General features: G+C 43.1%; 1 long non-coding RNA gene across 2 annotated transcripts; it reads left to right on the top strand.

The window, feature by feature from the left end:
• The first annotated feature begins 359 nt into the window (after positions 1-359).
• LOC139044807 (uncharacterized) lies at positions 360-15,928 on the top strand. 2 transcript variants are annotated; one of them, XR_011502039.1, is made up of 3 exons: positions 360-526; positions 736-819; positions 13,734-15,928. It is a non-coding gene; the product is annotated as an uncharacterized lncRNA (long non-coding RNA). The 2 variants fall into 2 exon arrangements; XR_011502038.1 differs by lacking the exon at positions 13,734-15,928 and adding an exon at positions 5,264-5,402.
• The last annotated feature ends 3,112 nt before the right edge of the window (positions 15,929-19,040 follow it).

The raw sequence follows: 19,040 nt of genomic DNA, 5'->3' as shown, positions 1-19,040 counted from the left end.
ACTTAATTACTTGGCCACGGGGCTGGCTCCAGGATTCACTTTTGCTGTTGTACGTTCTGTGGATTTGAACAAACGTATACTGACATGTATCTTTCATCACAATATCATACAGAGTATCTTTACTGCCCTAAAACCTCTGTGATCCAGAGATTCACTCCTTCCTCTCCCTAATCCCTGACAACTACTGATCTCTTTACCATGTCCACAGTTTTGCCTTTTCTAGAATGTCATGTGGTCAGAATCATACAGTATGTAGCCATTCATATTGGCTTCTTTCACTCAGTAATATGCATTGAAGATTCCTCCACGTCTTTTCATGGCTTGATGGTACATTTCTTCTTGTCCATCGTCTGCAGGTACCACGGTTTATTTTTCCATTCACCTGCTGAAGGACATCTTGGTAGCTTTCGAGTGTCGGCAATTATGAATAAAGCTGCTATAAACATCTGCGTACAGGTTTTTGTGTGGACATAAGTTTTCAACTCCTTTGGGTAAATACCAAGGAGCATGATTGCTGGAGCGTATGGTAAGACCATGTTTAGTTTTGTAAGAAACTGCCAACTGTTTTCCAAAATGGCTGTGCCATTTTGCATTCCCACCAGCAAATTCCTGTCATTCCACATCCTTGTCAGTTTTGGGTGCTGCTGTATTTGGATTTTGGCCATTCTGATAGGTGTGTAGAGGTATCACATTGTGGTTTAATTAATTAATTAATTAATTTATTTATTTACCAAGGAAGATTTGCTCTGAGCTAACATCTGTTGCCGGTTTTCCTCTTCTTTTGTGTGTGAGCCACCGCCACAGCATGGCCACTGACAGGTGAGTGGTATGGTTCCGCTCCCAGGAACTGAGTGTAGGCCTCCAAACTGGAGTATGCTGAACTTTAACCTCTAGGCCACCAGGGCTGGCCCTACATTGTGTTTTAATTAGCATTTCCCTGATGACATCTGATGCAGAGCATTCTACTTTTAAAATATCCTGTTCCCTTCAAAACATTAATTAATCCTAATTGCTGGACTGGTCTCTACTTTTCCTTTTTTCTTTCTGTTTGGTAACATTACAATCGACTTCATTTGCTCCTTCATTGGTCCCTTTAAAATATACAGCTAGTGTGAGCTTGTGAGCAATGAGCAGGCACAGATGGCATTTCTTTCTTCTCGACACCGTGATTTTCTAAAGTAAGACTCCATCCACGTGAGTGGGTGCCGAGTTGTTCACATGTGTAAGCCCGTGCCTCACACTCCTTGTAATTTTAATTTCTTCCTCACACTCTAAAAATGTGAGTGTGTCATTTAGGGGTCTTAATTACAAGCAAAAATGACGAGCTGATTAGGCATAAAGGGAGTTTATTACAAGGATATTGAGTAGCTTTATTGGGAGAGCTGGAGGACCCAGCCGGGGCTCAGCTTCCAGAAAGAATGTCCAAACTGCACTGCAACACTGGCCTGATGAAGACACCCCTGCTGGGGCTGCTTCACGCTAGACTCTGCAGTTGGCCCCACTGCCATGTCTGGGCCCCAAACACTACATTGTAGCCACTGCCTTCTCAACATCCTTGCTGCCCCCTGCCCTCCAGACAAAGCAAGTCCCCTGCCTTCCCTTGTTGGAGCAGTACTGAGCCCTAGTCTGGTAGAGGGGTCTCTGATTAGCAGAGCTGTGTCACATGTCTGTGACCTAGAAGCAAGGGATACTGGGAAAGAGAGGTGGACTCCCAACACGAGAAACTCTCAGGATACAGGAAGGGTGTTCAAAAGATACTGGGTGACATAAATCTGACAAACATCCAATACAGTGGGGACGCTGATCCCATTTAGATATGTGATGTCCTTGCAGACCTTATCAGTTTATCTGGCACCTATTTCTTTTTTTTCCTTAAAGATTGGCACCTGAGCTAACATCTGTTGCCAATTTTATTTTTCTTCTTCTCCCCAAAGTCCCCCAGTTCATAGTTGTATATTCTAGTTGTGAGTGTCTCTGGTTGTGCTATGTGGGACGCTGCCTCAGAGTGGCGTGATGAGTGATGCCATGTGTGCACCCAGGATCCAAACCAGAGAAACCCTGGGCTGCCAAAGTAGAGCGTGCAAACTTAACCATTCAGCCAGGGGGCTGGGCCCAGGCACATATTTCTCATTTGTCATTTGCATAGTTTAAACCTTTTTCTTGAGAAAAGAGTTTTTGTCTCCCTCCTCCCCCTGCTGTTACAAAGGTTCATGGACCCCCAGAACAATGGTTAAAATCTTTTGAGGGGGCGGAGACCTTAGATGACTGAATAAAAGCTATGGATCCTCTCTTTAGAAAAATACACCTGCAAAGCAGATTTTGCAGGTTTTTGGAGGTTTATGTGACCCCAGAAGCCTGTCCGTGGGCTTCTAGGTTAGAAATGCCCTCCCTCAAAGAGGTCTCTGGCTCAAAATGAGGCTAAAGACCATAACTGCAAGGCGTTCCACAATTTCTTTTCCATTTGTCAAAGTTGGACGGTTCCTCAGGAATCAGACAGTCCTGGGTTTGAGTCGTGTGATGTCGGGCAAGTTACGTAAGGTGAACGTTAGTTTCTTCATTTGCCAAATGGAAATAATAGGACCAACCTAGTAAGTTGATATGAGGATTTGATAAGATACACATGCAAAACACCTTGCATGGTTTCTGGCCCATAGGAAAGCTTCAAAAACTAACACTTCTTCTCTCTTCCCTTCTTATCACTTATCTGTACTTCTTTTTTTTCTTTTTAAAGATTTTATTTTTCCTTTTTCTCCCCAAAGCCCCCTGGTACATAGTTGTGTATTTTTAGTTGTGGGTCCTTGTAGCTGTGGCATGTGGGACGCCGCCTCAGCGTGGCCTGATGAGCGGTGCCATGTCCCCGCCCAGGATATGAACTGGAGAAACCCTGGACCACCGAAGCGGAGCACAGGAACTTAACCACTTGGCTGTGGGGCCGGCCCCTTATCTGTGCTTCTTATCCCATCTCTGTCCTCAAATCCTTAGTTGGAAAGGCCCTCAAGGTCATCTACTGAGATTATCCACCCTCCTTCAGTCTCTCTCTTTCCTTCTTTTTGAATGTGTAAGTAATGCCCCTCCTGTCCTCGCTCTCTCCTTGCTGTGAGCAAAGAGGCCTCAAGCAGTTCTCAGAGCCTTTGTACGGCTCAGGGACGTGAATCCAGGTCTGGCCTCTCTTGGGTGTTGTTTGCATGCTCTTCCTCACTTCCTCAGCTCTGACGTTGCCCTCCCATGCACCCTTCATTCCCTCTGATTGAAAGCTTAGTGCTACCCTCTTCCTTGACCTTCAGTCTACGCCCCTTCACTCCCCGCTCCAAGGACAGTTCCCTGTGAGCCCCTCTGTTAGCAGCCACTTGGCTGCCAGTTGTAGATGAGTCGGCTCATCTTTACCCTTCAGAACTCCCTTTCTATTCTTGAAATGCTTGTTGGAAGTGTCTTCCACACTCCTCAAAGGAAGCAAGCTATTTTCTCTCCGGAACCTCTTACCTCTCACGGGTTTTTAAAGCTCGAAGGCAATCCCCATTCTCCTTTCATCTACGAATCTGACAACTCTAGGAGCCTCACGTAAGTGGAATTACACAGTATTTGTCCTGTGACTGGCTTATTTCACCTGGCACGATGTGTGTGGTTCCTCCACGTTGTAGCTCTCCTGCATGTTTGGCTTGGCAACTTGCAGGTAGCATTTGCTGAGATGGGGATTAGGAGAGGAAGAGGCTTTCCACTCAGCTGGCAGTGAGTGCCTCCTGGAGGGCAGAGACTGACATCTCATGCCTCTGTTTTCAAGGGCCAGGTACATAGTAGGTGCTCCATAAAATGACTGTTGAATGAAATGTACTTGTTTAATATATTTCAGCTTTTAAGATCACATAGACAAAGATTATCCTGAATGTGCGGATCTAACAAGTAGGGAGAAAACCAGCTGGAATTATGAACTTTTGACAAGGATTGAGAATTTCTTCTTCTGAAATTCAAGGTTGTGAAAAATCATGAAAAACAAGTACAGTACATTTAATACACTCACCTGCACTGGCCAACCCAAATACAAACTTGGAGAGGCACTTCAAGCAAATGCCTGGCAACTTTCTTTTTTTTTTTGAGGAAGATTAGCCCTGAGCTAACTACTGCCAATCCTCCTTGATGAGGATTTTAGGCTGGTTACTTTTAAACCTGCAGATGAGAAGCAGGCTCCGAGGACTGGAATTTGCTTGCTCTTTGAGAGATATTTGCATTTGTGAAGGAAGGGGCGATGACCTTGTAGGGACCTGAAATTGGCCACCCCAGGATATGTCTCTTTGGCGTCAGGATTGTTTTGGGCTGATTGCTTTTGATGGGCTGGGACAGGGAAGGAGGCTCTGGGGAATGGAACTTGCCCTTGTTGGGACACATTTACATTTGTAAGGTAAATCTCTATCTGTAAAAGGTGCCTCCCTCTCTGTACCAGGAAGAAGAAGAGAGATGACCTTGTCCCTAGAAACTCTTCATGGGGAAGGCAAGAACTTAAGTTGGTTGCTGTCTGGCAATCTCATGTAACTGATTTAGGGTGGTGGCTTCTGACCTTTACTTAATCCGATTTGATTCTTGTCTAAAAGTCATGGGATCACCCAATGACCAGACCCCACCTGCACTGACACCATTTTAACTTTTTTCATGTTCTTTCCTTTGTCTTGTAAAGAGATGACTCACATACCCATTTCTTATAAAATTAGCCCTAACCCTCAACTTGGGGCAGCAGCAGCAGCAGCTCTGCCTGCCCATGGGTCCTGTCCCCATGCTGGCAGCAGCAGCTCTGACTGCCCAAGGGCCCTGTCCCCATGCTATTCCACACTATTCTCTAAATAAAAGAGCACTACTGCCAGATCTTGAGAGTCCAAGAAATCTTTCTTTCGACTCCTCAGCTCTCCGACCCCACATCACTCCTCTTTTTTTGCTGAGGAAGATTGGCCCTGAGCTAACATCCGTGCCCATCTTCCTCTACTTTATATGTGGGACGCCTACCACAGCATAATTTGCCAAGCGGTGCCGTGTCCGCACCCGGGATCCAAACCAGTGACCCCTGGGCTGCAGAAACAGAACGTGCGAATTTAGCTGCTGCACCACCAGGCAGGCCCCTGGCAACTTTAACTGTAAATATTCCACAGGATTGTCTTCTAGAAGCAATTCTGTTCCATTGCAAGAAGACTTTTATATCAGCAAAATTACTTTGTGAAAACATAGCATGCTACAAAGAGTATGACAAAGCCCTCAATGAAATATTTGCTACTTCTTGCAGAAAGTTCAAAGGATGAAACAGTCGAAGCGCGCTTGATGATTTTCTTCTGAAAACATTGGCCATCCAAATAGGATTAAAATGGCCCAAAACACTTCCTTGTCTCATTTACAGTCATGAGAAGAAGGGGAACCACGGCAAGCGGCCCATTTAAGCTCATTAAATGAATAGTTTTCTTTTCTCATCCTGTGTGACTGATGAGAGACTTGTTATTTCTGATATTGCTGTATGTCGAATGTGTTAACGGGGAATTTGAAGTTACTGAAGATCATAATCTTTGCATCTTCAGCTCCGATTCCAGGTGCTGACACTTTTAATTGCTCAAGGGATGTTCTGAGAAAAATTGAGTCAAAAAAAAGTTTCGTGGAATTGTATGAACAGCATTTGTCTTAATGGATCTCGCTGCCCTTTCCCGCCTTTAATTTTTTAAATTAAATTGGTCCCCAGCTTTATCGAGATATAATTGACACACAACATTGCATACGTTTAAGGTGTGTAACATGTTGCTTGATACATTTATATATTACAAAATGATGACCAACATAGCATTAGCTCACACCTCCATCATGTCACATGATTACCATTTCTTTTTTTGTGGTGAGAACATTCCAGATCTACTCTCTTGGCAACATTCAAGAATGTAATATAGTACTATTAGCTATAATCACCATGCTGTATGTTAGGTCCCTAGAACTTATTAATCTAATAACTGGAAATTTATACCCTTTGGCCAACATCGCTCCATTTCCCCTGACCCTCCTAGCCCCCGGTGACTACCACTCTGCTTTCCCTGAGTTCAACACTTTTTGATTCCACATCGAAGTGAGATCATACAGTATTTGTCTTTCTCTGTCTGATTTACTTCACTTAGCATAATGCCCTCAAGCTCTATCCAGTTTGTCACAAACCTGCCATTAATTTTTTATGCTCTTTTCTGGCTATTTCCTTTCCTCTACTGGATCAAAAAAAAATCTCTTTCTAAGGTGGCACAGAACAGTGTGTATAATATTTTTTGTGGAAATACAAAAAGTAATAACATGTAAATAAACTGGCATGCATAAATGCTGTTTTTTAGAAAGATATAGCAGAAGGAGCTTGGCAGAGAAAAAACTCTTGCTTTTTATTTTATACTTTTTTGTAGTTTTTTTTTTTTTTTACTGTATACAGATATTTTATTGTATTTTTTGGTCAATATTTTTGGGTGATAGGATTCTGAGCCTTTTAAAATGCTTTTGTGTATTCAAATTTTATTTAAACTGTGTCCCTCCCCACGTTGCTTGGGGTAGGCTCTCCCTGCTTCCTGTGTTGCCTCTCCCTCCTTGCTGTTACCGTTTTTTGTCCCTCCTCTTGCTGGAAGGCATCACAATAGCCTTTGAGTCCACAGGCACCCAGCACACACACTCTGGAACTATCTTTCACTCCAATAGCCATTCAAAACAAGTGTTTCATTTGTCACCCTTTGTTTTTCACTACAAAGTCTACTTATTGCCCTGTAGCCACTGGATTGCATCCATGGATGGAAAGAGCAGCCCTCATCCTACTTTAACTTTTCCCTTTATTTTAGAGCTCAGAAACTGGCTCCATAGAATACTCTTCTTCTTTTTTAAGGAAGGTCTGTTAATGGGCCGGTGAGATGTATACGTATAGTCTTGTGTCGCTCAACGACGGGGACACCTTCTGAGAAGTGTGTTGTTAGGCAATTTCACAGTCTTGCGAACATCACAGAGTGTACTTACACAGATCTACATGGTATAGCCTGCTACACACCTGGGCCATATGGTACTAATCTTACGGGGCCACCATCGTAGGTGCGGTCCGTCGTTGACTGAACCAGTGTTTTATAGCCGGTGACTGCATGCCCAACTCTCCTTCTCACATAGGTCACACTGGTGTCTTTCTGACACAACTTGCAAGTTGTACTTCTGCCAGTGGTCTCTACACCTGAGAGGTATTTCCTTGTTAACCCGTCACCTCCACCCACCAACCCCTTTTGCTGTATTGACCACAATTTTTTTTTTATTCTTGTCCATACCAGCTGTAGTTTCTAGGTGAAAATGTGCTAGAAATGACTCAAGAATTTGTCCACTTGCTGTCCAATTGACCACAATTTTTTTTTATTCTTGTCCATACCAGCTGTAGTTTCTAGGTGAAAATGTGCTAGAAATGACTCAGGAATTTGTCCACTGCTGCCATTTTGTAGATATTTCACCAAACCACATCCCAAACAAGCCAGAAAGAGTCATGATAATGGCCAGCTGTAGAGGGATTCTCAGATGAAGCCACCAGCCCCTGCCTTGCAGGCTCTCCCGGTCCTGCAAGACAGACAGGCAAGGTCCCTCAAGAAAGGAAACATAGAGTTACCAGCAATTCCATATCTGGGTATACACAAAAAGAGCTGAAAGCAGGAACTCAAACAGATACTTGTACACCCATGTTCATCACGCCATTATGCACAATAGCCAAAAGGTGGAAACAAACCAACTGTCTGATAGATGAATGGAGAAACAAAATGTGGCCTATCCATACAACAGAATATTATTCAGCCTTAGAAAGGAAGGAAATTCTGACGCATGCTGCAACATGGGTGAATCTTGAGGGACATTATGCTGAATGAAATAAGCCAGTCACAAAAGGACAAATACTGCACAATTCCACTTATAGGAGGTACGTAGAGTCGTCAAATTCATAGAGACAGAAAGCAGAACGGTGGTTGCCAGTGGAATTATTGTTTAATGGGGACAGGGTTTCAGTTTGGGAAGATGAAAAGTTCTGGAGAGGGATGGTAGTGATGGCTACAGAACGACGTGAATGTACTCGGTGCTGCTGAACTGCACACTTCAAAGTGGTGGAAACGGTAAACCATTGCTGGGAAAGCCTGCGAGGCGGCAGCCAGCGGCTGAGTCTGCGAATCCCTCCATGGCCAGCCAGGGCCCAGCACGCGGCAGGCGCAGGCAGTGTGCACTGTCTCACCGGTGGAACTGAACCATCTTCATCAAAGCCGCATCTGAGCCGAGGCCATTGGGGTCATAGGATAGAGCAGTCTCAATTTGTTCAGGGAAAACTAGAGAAAAAACTGTTTTAAAGCTTTGGCTTATTTAAAGCTTTCTTTGACTTCATTTTTACTTAGGAATTTGACTACTGCGACCCATCTAATTACAATAATAATTAAACAATACAGGCTTTTCTTTTTTTGCAAACAATAGCAAAAATATAGTTCCACAATGTGCCAAGGTGCTTTACCTGTATCTCATTCACTTAATTCTCACAACCCTATAATGGGCACTATAATTATCCCTAACGTACAGATGAGGAAACTGAGGCACAGAGAGGTGAAGTGACGGCTAGTAAGTGACAGAGCTGAGTCTCAAACCAGGCAGAGCGGTGCAGTCAGTGTTTCTTTAGCCTCTGTGTGTGCTGCCTTAAGAGTCACAATCACTCAGAGTGAGAATTCCAACCGTGAGCGCGTGACTGTGGAGGCCGCTCCCTGATCCTCACAAGGAGCCCTCTTCCAGCGAAGGGTCCATCCACCCACCCCTGTCCCTGAAGTGTGTGGGAGAGGCTGCCCAGGCAAGGCAGGAGGAACATTCTCTGAGGGGAAGATGTGTTCACATCCCGGGGCCACCACTAGCTGTGTGCCCTCAGCCAAGACAGACCACCTCAGTTTTCCTCATCCCTCCAGCAAAATGGGGCTAATCACAACTTCTTCGTGGGGCTGTTGTGAGGCTTAAATACAGCACGGCCCAGAGCAAGGACAAACGGATGCAGTGTGTTCAGAGGACGGTGGGTGGGGTGTTCAGTTGAGTTGAGGCCTTTCATTTATTTGGGTCCAGGTTTGATACTTTACATTTGTTGCAGATTCTGATGCGGGGTCGGTGAGCCGCGGGGCCGGTGAGCCGAGGAGTCGAAAGAAAGATTTCTTGGACTCTCAAGATCTGGCAGTAGTGCTCTTTTATTTAGAGAATAGTGTAGCATGGGGACAGGGCCTGTGGGCAGGCAGGGCCACTGCTGCTGCCCCGAGTTGAGGGTTAGGGCTAAATTTATAAGGCATGGGTATGTGAGTCATCTCTTTACAAGACAAAGGAAAGAACATGAAAAAAAGTTAAAATGGTATCAGTGCAGGTGGGGTCTGGTCATTGGGTGATCCCATGACTTTTAGACAAGAATCAAATCGGATTAAGTAAAGGTCAGAAGCCACCACCCTAAATCAGTTACATGAGATTGCCAGACAGCAACCAACTTAAGTTCTTGCCTTCCCCATGAAGAGTTTCTAGGGACAAGGTCATCTCTCTTCTTCTTCCTGGTACAGAGAGGGAGGCACCTTTTACAGATAGAGATTTACCTTACAAATGTAAATGTGTCCCAACAAGGGCAAGTTCCATTCCCCAGAGCCTCCTTCCCTGTCCCAGCCCATCAAAAGCAATCAGCCCAAAACAATCCTGATGCCAAAGAGACATATCCTGGGGTGGCCAATTTCAGGTCCCTACAAGGTCATCGCCCCTTCCTTCACAAACACAAATGTCTCAAAAGGGCAAGCAAAATTCCAGTCCTTGGAGCCTGCTTCTCATCTGCAGTTTTAAAATTAAGCAGCCTAAAAATCCTCATCAATTCGACTTCATCTGATTCGATCTAGCCCATCGTTACTGCCTATTTTGGTCATTCTGAATTGCAATCTGAAGTATTTGACAACTTCCCCCGCTTTGTGGAAAAAAATGGCCAGGGCCGGTAGAAGAGAGACTTTTTAACTCTCCTCTGGAAACCTCCCTCCATTCCCCCTATATTCAACCCTCATTTCTCTCTCTTCTTCAGGGAGTAAAACCGCGGCCAGGTCTTACTGGTGATCCCATAGAACAGAGACAGACAGAGAGAACCCAGCCCAGGCAGAATATGCTTAACCTTCCAGCTGAGTAATTCTGTCAAAGACAGGAAAAGAGCCCCTGGGAAATTTGTTTCCCTCTTCCTCTGATAAAATCAAATTGAGTCTCAGATGCACCCAAAGGTGAAGAGTCTGGCTGTGATTTTATCATTCTGCCCATCACTTTTTAACTTTTCAGATTTAGTAATTAAAAATAATTTGGGCGCCATTCAGCGTCGTCAGTTAAGACAACCTCTCAAGCACCCAACTTAAAGCCAGTGCTGAGGAAAGGTCGAGGCCAAGGCAACAGCGCCACCTTGTGACCAATATTTTTACTGCAGTCAACCTGTCCCAGCAGCGGACCTTTCTATCCATTCGTCTGTTGTTGGGCACTTAGGTTGCTTCCACGTCTTGGCTATTGTAAACAGTGCTGCAATAAACATTGGGGTGCACAGGACTTTTGGGATTGCTGACTTCAGGCTCTTTGGATAAATACCCAGTAGTGCAGCGGACCTTTCTAATATGACACTTGAAGAATAGACACAATATTCCTTTTCAATTCCTGTGAGTTTTGTCGACTGTTAAAGTCTTAACTTGAGCATTAAGCATGGGTCACGTACCTAAACCATGGATGTTTAGAACACTGCCCATTTCCACATGTACCTTGAGAGTCCTAGACTCTGGACAATTGATGCTCTTTACTCATTAGCTGGCTTATTAGCACTTCCTGGTTTTTAATACATTATCATCAACCCGTTTATACTGTGTGCCAAGCTCTGTAGTGAAACTGAAGGAAAAGTAGGTATATAGTACAGAGTCCCTCACTTCGAGCCGATTTACAACCTGGGCGAGGTGATTAAGTTCATTTTGCCTCCGCCTGATGTCTCCTCCCTGTAAGCTTGAGGCACTAACATATGGGTAGACGCTGAAATTCAGCTGATGCCGAATATCATCACTGCAAGTCCAAAACGTTCCTCAAGGGCCAGGAACGTGTGATTAGGAGCCTGCCTGAGCTGGAAGATTCCTTCTATACTATTTAGTCCTTCCTCAACCCCAGGGTAGGTTAGAAAGCTCTGTCCAAGGACGCCCGCCTGCCCTGCTTCAAAAAGGAAATAGAACTGTTCGGCCCTGAGATGGTTGTGTTACCGGCGCACTGAGTTCTTGTTCCCCAGGACGGAAATCAAGACAGACAAGGAGCGTGGAAAATAAAAGTTTATTAGCTTGTGCACAGGGGAGGCAAAAGGGAGCTGGTGCAGAAAGGAAGCCGGCAGGTGACCAGCTCCTTAGGGAGCGGGACTGTGGGGCTCTTATTAGGCAAAGGCTGGGGAGGAGGGCCTTGTCAGGGCATGTGGAAGTGGGGCTGTGCTTGCGCCTGCATTGTGGTAGCATGCTACTACAAGCGACGCATGTGTCATTGGCATGCTAGCTCTCCACCCCTGGGTGTGGTTTTTACTATGCTAATGGGGCTAGAGTCACCTTCAGTCAACGCCTGGGTGGTGGGGCACATGTGCAAAAGCCAAGGACTGTCTTGAGCTTGCTGAATGTGGATCTTGGGGGTCTCTATCTGATTCTCCTAGCTTGCGGATTGGTTAGGGGCCTTATCTCCTTAGGCCAGGGGCCTTGCAGATGGCCTTGTCTCGGTTAGGCTGGCTCCTGTCTCAGCTGGACGCCTCTGGCTACAATTGGTGTTTCTCAAAACCAGGGCCTCTGGATCCCGAGGGAACTGAGAGAGAGGCCATAACAGGTCTCAGATTTCTTCTGTCTCTCTCTCCTTCCCTTAGTTTTTTCCTTTCCTCCCTCCCTTTTTCCCTTCTTTTTGAATTTCATTTTACTTTTCAAGAATCCAATGGATATTTTATATTTGCCTGTGAGAAAGCTGACTAACAACGTTTTTTGGGGTGCTGGAATTTTTTAACGCTGGTTATCCAGAGTGATCTGAAATGTAGGATAGCTGTTATTTGTTCCTTTTGTAAACAAAAATTGGAAACTCAAGTTGATTATTTCTTAGTAAGTTTGGTTTGTTTGGCAAACAAAATATATCAAGAGGATTAGTCTTTAGATGAAAAAGGTAGAAACTCATTTAAAAAAATTTTGATGGGGTAAGTGCTGACCTCTAGTGGGCCTGTGTAACATCACAGCTTATGGATGAGGCTCAAGGAGAAAAGTTGTTTGGTAAGTTGTTTTTGAATGCATTCTGCAAAGAGTGCTCTGTTTTCTTCTTTTGAGGATTCCTTGGGACCCTGAAAAATTCTTCTTTATTTTCTGAATCACCTTCCACATCCCAGGAGCCACAAAATATCTGCAATTCTCTGGCTGATAAGCTATCTAATCCAGCTCTTATAACTAACTCCTTCCTCTTGTCTGTGAGTGAGCTGCTTACGATTTCCTATGTATAAGGCATCCAGGTAACCCATTGTCCAGGGCTCTTACTAATTCCACTTCTTGGAAATTCCATTAGCCATTTCTTGCTGCTGAGGCGGAAGGTGGAGAACAAAGGGAATACGGGGACATTGAGCAATTTCTCTTCAATGCGATCTTCATGGGCCAATGGCTGTTGGCTTCTGTTTGTGCAGCAGGTAGTCAGCACTTCAGAACATGGTCAGGCTATTTATACAACACACAGTAGTGAGAAAAACCCAAGAAGGCATTTTTCCTACCTTAAATAGCAAAAGAAGTGAGGGTGAAGCAATGTAAAGAATTTTGGATGGGAAAGAAAACTAGATTCTAGTGCTGGCCTGACCCAAACGGCCAAGGGGCACTGGGGAAGTCTCAATTCCTCGGTTTCCTCCACTGAAAAGTGAAAGAGTTGGATTAAGTGAGCTTTAAGGACAAGTTTAGTTGTATGATTTATACAGTCCGAACTCTTCTTGAAATTTCTACTCAAAGGCACCTCCTCTGAGGATTTAGCTATTTGTTAGCATATAACCAAGCCTAGGAAGACAGTGCGTCAAATATCAGATTGCCTCAGGTGAGTGGTGTGTATTAGTTCTTTATCATGTAACACATTACCCCAAAGCTTAGTGGCTCAAAACAACGACATTTAGTATCTCACAGTTTCCAGGCATCAGGAATCTGGCCATGACTTAGCTGGGTCTTCTAGCTCAGGGTCTCTCATGAGGCTGCAATCAGGGTGTCAGCTGGGGCTGCAGTCTCATCTGATGGCTCAGCAGCGGGGAGGGTCTGCTCTCAAGTCCACCTGTGTGGTTGTTGGCAGGCTTCAGTTCCTCATGGTCTGTTGGACAGAGGCCTCAGTTTCTTCACAGAGGCCTCTCCACAGGGCAGCTCCTGACCTGGTAGCTTGTGTCATCAGAGGGAAAAAGTGAGGAGAGTCAGAGGGAAAGAGAGCGAGAAAAAAGTGAGGCTTTTATAGTCTAATCTCAGGAGTGACATCCCATCCCTTGTGCTGTATTCTGTTGATGAAAGTGAGTCACTGGTTTTAGCCCGCTCTCTAGGGGAGTGGATAGTACCATGGTGTGGTGGGGATACCAGGAGGCAGGATCTTTGAGAACCATTTTAGAAGCTGCCTGTCATACTGTGTGACTTCAGGAAAGTGAATTCTTTTTTTTTTCTGCTTTTTCTCCCCAAATTCCCCTAGTACATAATTGTGTATTTTAATTGTAGGTCCTTCTAGTTGTGGCATGTGGGATGCCTCCTCAGCATGGCCTGACGAGCGGTGCCATGTCTGTGCCTGGGATCTGAACCAGCAAAACCCTGGGCTGCTGAAGTGGAGCATGCAAACTTAACCACTCGGCCACGGAGCTGGCCCCACGAAAGTGAGTTCTTTTTTTTTTTTTTTTTTTTTTTTTTGACAAAGATTAGCCCTGAGCTAACTGCTGCCAATCCTCCTCTTTTTGCTGAGGAAGACTGGCCCTGAGCTAACATCCACACCCATCTTCCTCTGCTTTATATGTGGGACACCTACCACGGCATGGCTTTTGCCAAGCGGTGCCATGTCCACACCTGGGATCTGAACCGGCAAACCCTGGGCTGCCGAAGCAGAACATGTACACCTAACTTCCCCGCCACTGGGCTGGCCCCGAAAGTGAATTCTTTATACCTCAGTTTCTTCAGTTGTAATAATGCCTATCTCATAGGGTTCAGGTAATGTAAGTATAGAGTGATGAAGAACTCGATGACCATGAGTTCCCATGTATCTGTATAGAAGTCCTTCCATATAAGTAACTGTGGAATTGAACTACCCAGGCTAGTTCATGTTCTGTCCCCAAATAGGCTTTAAGATCTCTGAGGAATAGTAGTGAACGGAAAATAATGGAAACATGATGATTTATTTTACCTTAAAGTTATACGTCAAAATAATAAAATAATTTTTAAGCCACCCATTATACCCAGGAAGAAATTAAGTAGTCATTGGAGAGCTGGTTTCTGTATTTCTCACTCTTATATTCCTAGCCCCACAGCATCTGGTTCAGGGCAGACACTTAATAAATATTTCTTGAATTTGTACACTGTTTCATTTTATAATCTGTCTCCCAAGGAAACTGATGTAATATGCTGCTTTGACTTAAAGGGACAACAAGCTTCTTGCTATCATAGGGAATATTATTAGAAAGAAAGAACCGAGACATCACTGTCATCCTGGTGTAAAGTTGAGTATTCTCCACATGGGACAGTGTGAGATTTCTGGTACTTGGAGAAGAAAAGCTCCTAGGGAAGGACAATTTGAATGATGACCATAATCTGAAACTCAAAGGGCTGTATCTTTAGGGTAAGAGTGAACTGGCCCTCAAAGGGATTTGTCCTCTAGGTTTATACCATCTGGGTATTTTAGGAAACTTCAGGCAGTTCCTGGACTGGTAGTGCCTTTACACCAGGCAGGAGCAAATGCAAATCCTTTCTGGGGGAAAAAGCTTCATCTGAGGCCTCAAATACGTCCTAGAAAAAATTTTTTCTAGTATAGTAGCAGCACACAAAGACAATGAATGCAAAAGGAGAACAGAACCATAACTGAGAACCAGGAGGAGCAACAGGACAAGGCCCGCCAAGACGCAAGATGGTGGCATTGTCAGGCACGATCAAATGATTGTGCTTACTATGTTTAAATAAATAAATGATAAACTTGAATATATCTATAGGCAAATGGAAAGAAACAACAAGCACAGAATTAATTAGTAGAAAAGAACAAAGGAGAGCATCTAGAAGTGAAACATACAATAACTAAAATTAAAAGCTTGGTGGATGGCTTCACCACCAGATTAGACATGGCTGAAGAAAGAATCAATCATTGAACAGAAGGCTGAAAAATGTTCCAGAAGGTAGCACAGAGAAGCAAACAGACAAAAAATGCAGAAAAAAAGGTTAAGAGATTTAGTTAAAAGGTTTAACGTATATTGATCAAAGTTCCATAAGGAGAGGAGAGATAATATAATACGGCAGCAGCAATATTTGAAGAGAGAAAGGCTAAGAATTTTCTAGAAATGATTGGAGACACCAACCTAGAGATGCAAAAACCCAAGAATTATAAATTGGTTCAATTAAAAAACTCCACATTGAGATTACAGTAAAACTTAAGAGACCAAAAACAAAGGAAAGTCTTGACAGGAACCAGAAAAAAAGATCTTCAAAAGAGTGGCAGCAAGACTAACAGCTGACTTCTCAATCGCAACAATGGAAGGCAGAGACTATGGAGTGGTATTGTCTATGCATTAAAAGAAAATGACTGTCGGGGCTGGCCCCGTGGCCGAGTGGTTAAGTTCGCGCGCTCCGCTGCAGGCGGCCCAGTGTTTCGACGGTTCGAATCCTGGGCGCGGACATGGCACTGCTCGTCAGACCACGCTGAGGCAGCGTCCCACATGCCACAACTAGAGGAACCCACAACGAAGAATACACAACTATGTACTGGGGGGCTTTGGGGAGAAAAAGGAAAAAATAAAATCTAGCAAAAAAAAAAAAAATTCCATTAAAAAAAAAAAAAAAAAGAAAATGACTGCCACCTTATACACAGTAAAGACGTGCTTCAAGAATGAGGGTGACATAGAGGTTTTTCATACAAACAAAAAGAGTGAGTTTGCTGTTATCAGAAGCTCAATAAATCAAATTCTAAAAGATACATTTCAAACAGAAATAATGTGATACCAAACTAAGAAATAAATAAAGAAAAACAGGGAAATATCTAGATAAAATTCAAATTAACATTTATTAGATAATACAATATTAATGTCTCATGAGGTTTAAAATAAAATTAAAATACATGACAATAATATGTTGAAGAAGGATAAATGGAGTTAAAAGTATTCTAAAGATTCTTAATTGTCCACGGAAACGATGAATATAAGTAATTTTAGAATTTGGCAAGTTAATTATGCATGTTTTAATTTCTGGGTAGCCATTAAAATAATAGAATCAGAATATGTAACATAAATCAGCAGAGGGAAAATCAGAATAATAAAATACAATCAAGCGAAAGAGGCAAGGAACGGGGAAAAAAGAAACAGAGGATAGATGGGAGAATTAGAAAGCATAAAATCATATATTAGATTTAAACTCAAATATATGGGCAATTGCATTAAATATAAGTAGACTATATGCTCCAGTTAAAAAACAAATACTGTCAGACTCTAAGAAAAACGAAAGCAAAATTTCATACAAATGCGGTCTCACTGACCTAAAATCCAGGTGTTGTTGGAGCTGCGTTCCTTCTGGAGGCTCCAGCTGAGCATCTGTTTCCTTGCCTTTTCCAGCTTCTAGAAGTGGCCTGCATTCCTTGGCTCACGGCTCCCTTTCTCCATCTTCAAAGGCAGCAACATTGGGCTAAATCCTTCTCACTTTGCATCAGTCTGACCTACTCTCCTCTTCCTCTCTCTGCTGCTTTTAACAAGCCTCTGATTACACTGGGCTCATCTGGGTAATCCAAGATAATTTCTCTATTTTAAGGTCAGCTGGTTAGCAGCCTTAATTCCATCTGCAACCTTAATTCCCCTTTGCCATGTAACCTATCATATTCACAGGTCCTTGGGATTAGGATGCAGATATTATGAGGGGCCGCAGGTAGGAAAGATATACTATGTAAATATTAACCAGAAAGGAAGCTGATGCAGCTATATTTCTATCAGACAAAATAAACTTTAAGAAAGAACTAAAAAGAAACCTAAATAAATGGAGATCTAGACTCTGTTCAGCAATTGGAGGACTTAATTTTATTAAGATGTCAATTTCCCCTAGTTTGATCTGTAGATTCAATGCAATCCCAGTCAAAATCCTAGCTGGAGATTTTGTAGATAGACAAGTTGAATCTAAAATGAATATAGAAAAGCTCAGGAAATAGAATAGTCCAAACGATTTTGAAAAAGAAGAACAAAGTTGGAGGATTCACATTACCTGACTTCAAAATTACTAAAAAGCTATGATGATTAAGACAGTGTGGTACTAGGGGGCCGGCCCGGTGGCACAGTGGTTAAGTGCGCATATTCTGCTTCGGAGGCCCAGGGTGCGCCAGTTTGGATCCTGGATGCGGACATGGCACCACTTGGCAAGCCATGCTGTGGTAGGCGTCCCACATATAAAGTAGAGGAAGATGGGCATGGATCTGAGCTCAGGGCCCGTCTTCCTCAGCAAAAAGAGGAGGATTGGCAGCAGATGTTAGCTCAGGGCTAATCTTCCACACACACACACTCAAATTAAAAAAAAAAGTATGATATTGGTGAAAGAATGGACTGTTTGTCTATATATATGTGTAATAGACTAACAGCAAATATGGTCAATTGATGAACAAAAGTACCAAGGCACTTCAAGGGAGAAGGGATAATCTTTTCAACAAATGACGCTGGAACAATTGGACAGTCAAATGCAACCCTCCCAAACAAACAAACAAATCCCTCAAAACCTTTGATTTGTACTTCAGATATTATATAAAAATTGACTCAAAATAGGCCATAGACTTAAATGCAAAACCTAAAACTATAAAACTTCTCTAAGAAAACATAGGAGAAAATTTTGTGACCCTGAGTTGGAGAAAGTTTTTAGATATTGCATAAGAAGCATAATCCACAAAAGAAAAAAATTATAAATAGGACCTCAATAGAACTGAAAACTATTGCTCTGTGAAAGACACTGTTAAGAGAATGAAAAGGCAAGCCACAAACTGGGAGAAAATATTTGCGAGTCACATTGTATTCCAAGGGCTTGTATACAGAACTCTGAAAACTCAACAAAAACAAAAAATAACCAAACTTTTTAAATGAGTGCAAGGTTTGAACAGACACTTTCACCAAAGATATATGGATACAAATAAGCATATACAAAGTTGTTCAAAATCATTAATCATTAGGGAAATGCAAATTAAAAGCCCAACGTGATACTACTACATAGTAGATACTATACCTCACAGAACGGCTAAAACAAAACAAACAAAACCCCAACAATACCAAGAACTGGCAACAATTCAGAGCAATCAGAGTTCATCCATTGCTGGTGGGAATGCAAAATGGGGCAGCCACTTTGGAAGATAGTTTGGCAGTTTCTTACAAAGTTAAATGTACATTTACCATATCACCCAGCCACTCCACTCCCGAGAGAAATAAAAACGTTTGTTCCCATGAACTGTGAATTTTTAGCGGGTTTATTCCTAACCACCAAAAAACCGGAAGGGACCTAGATGTTCTTCAACTGGTGAAGGGATAAGCAAATTTTGCTACAATCATACAGTGGAAGACCACTTTGCAACAAAGAGAACAAAATTATTGATACATGCAACAACACCGGTTAATCTTGACTGCATTATGCTATATGAAGAAGCCAGACTCAAAAGGCTTTAAAGTTTCATGTTTCTTTTAAATGATATTCTGGAAAAGGCAAAACTATCAGGATAGAAAACAAATCAGTGGTTGCCGGAGATCAACGCTGGAGGTGTCTACAAAGGAGTAGCACAAAAAAATTTTAGGTGGTGATGGAATTGTTCTGTGTTTTGACTGT

Source organism: Equus asinus, chromosome 3 (assembly GCF_041296235.1).
Source record: "Equus asinus isolate D_3611 breed Donkey chromosome 3, EquAss-T2T_v2, whole genome shotgun sequence".
In the NCBI taxonomy this organism is placed as follows: domain Eukaryota; kingdom Metazoa; phylum Chordata; class Mammalia; order Perissodactyla; family Equidae; genus Equus; species Equus asinus.
This window is presented reverse-complemented; position numbering and strand designations above follow the sequence as displayed.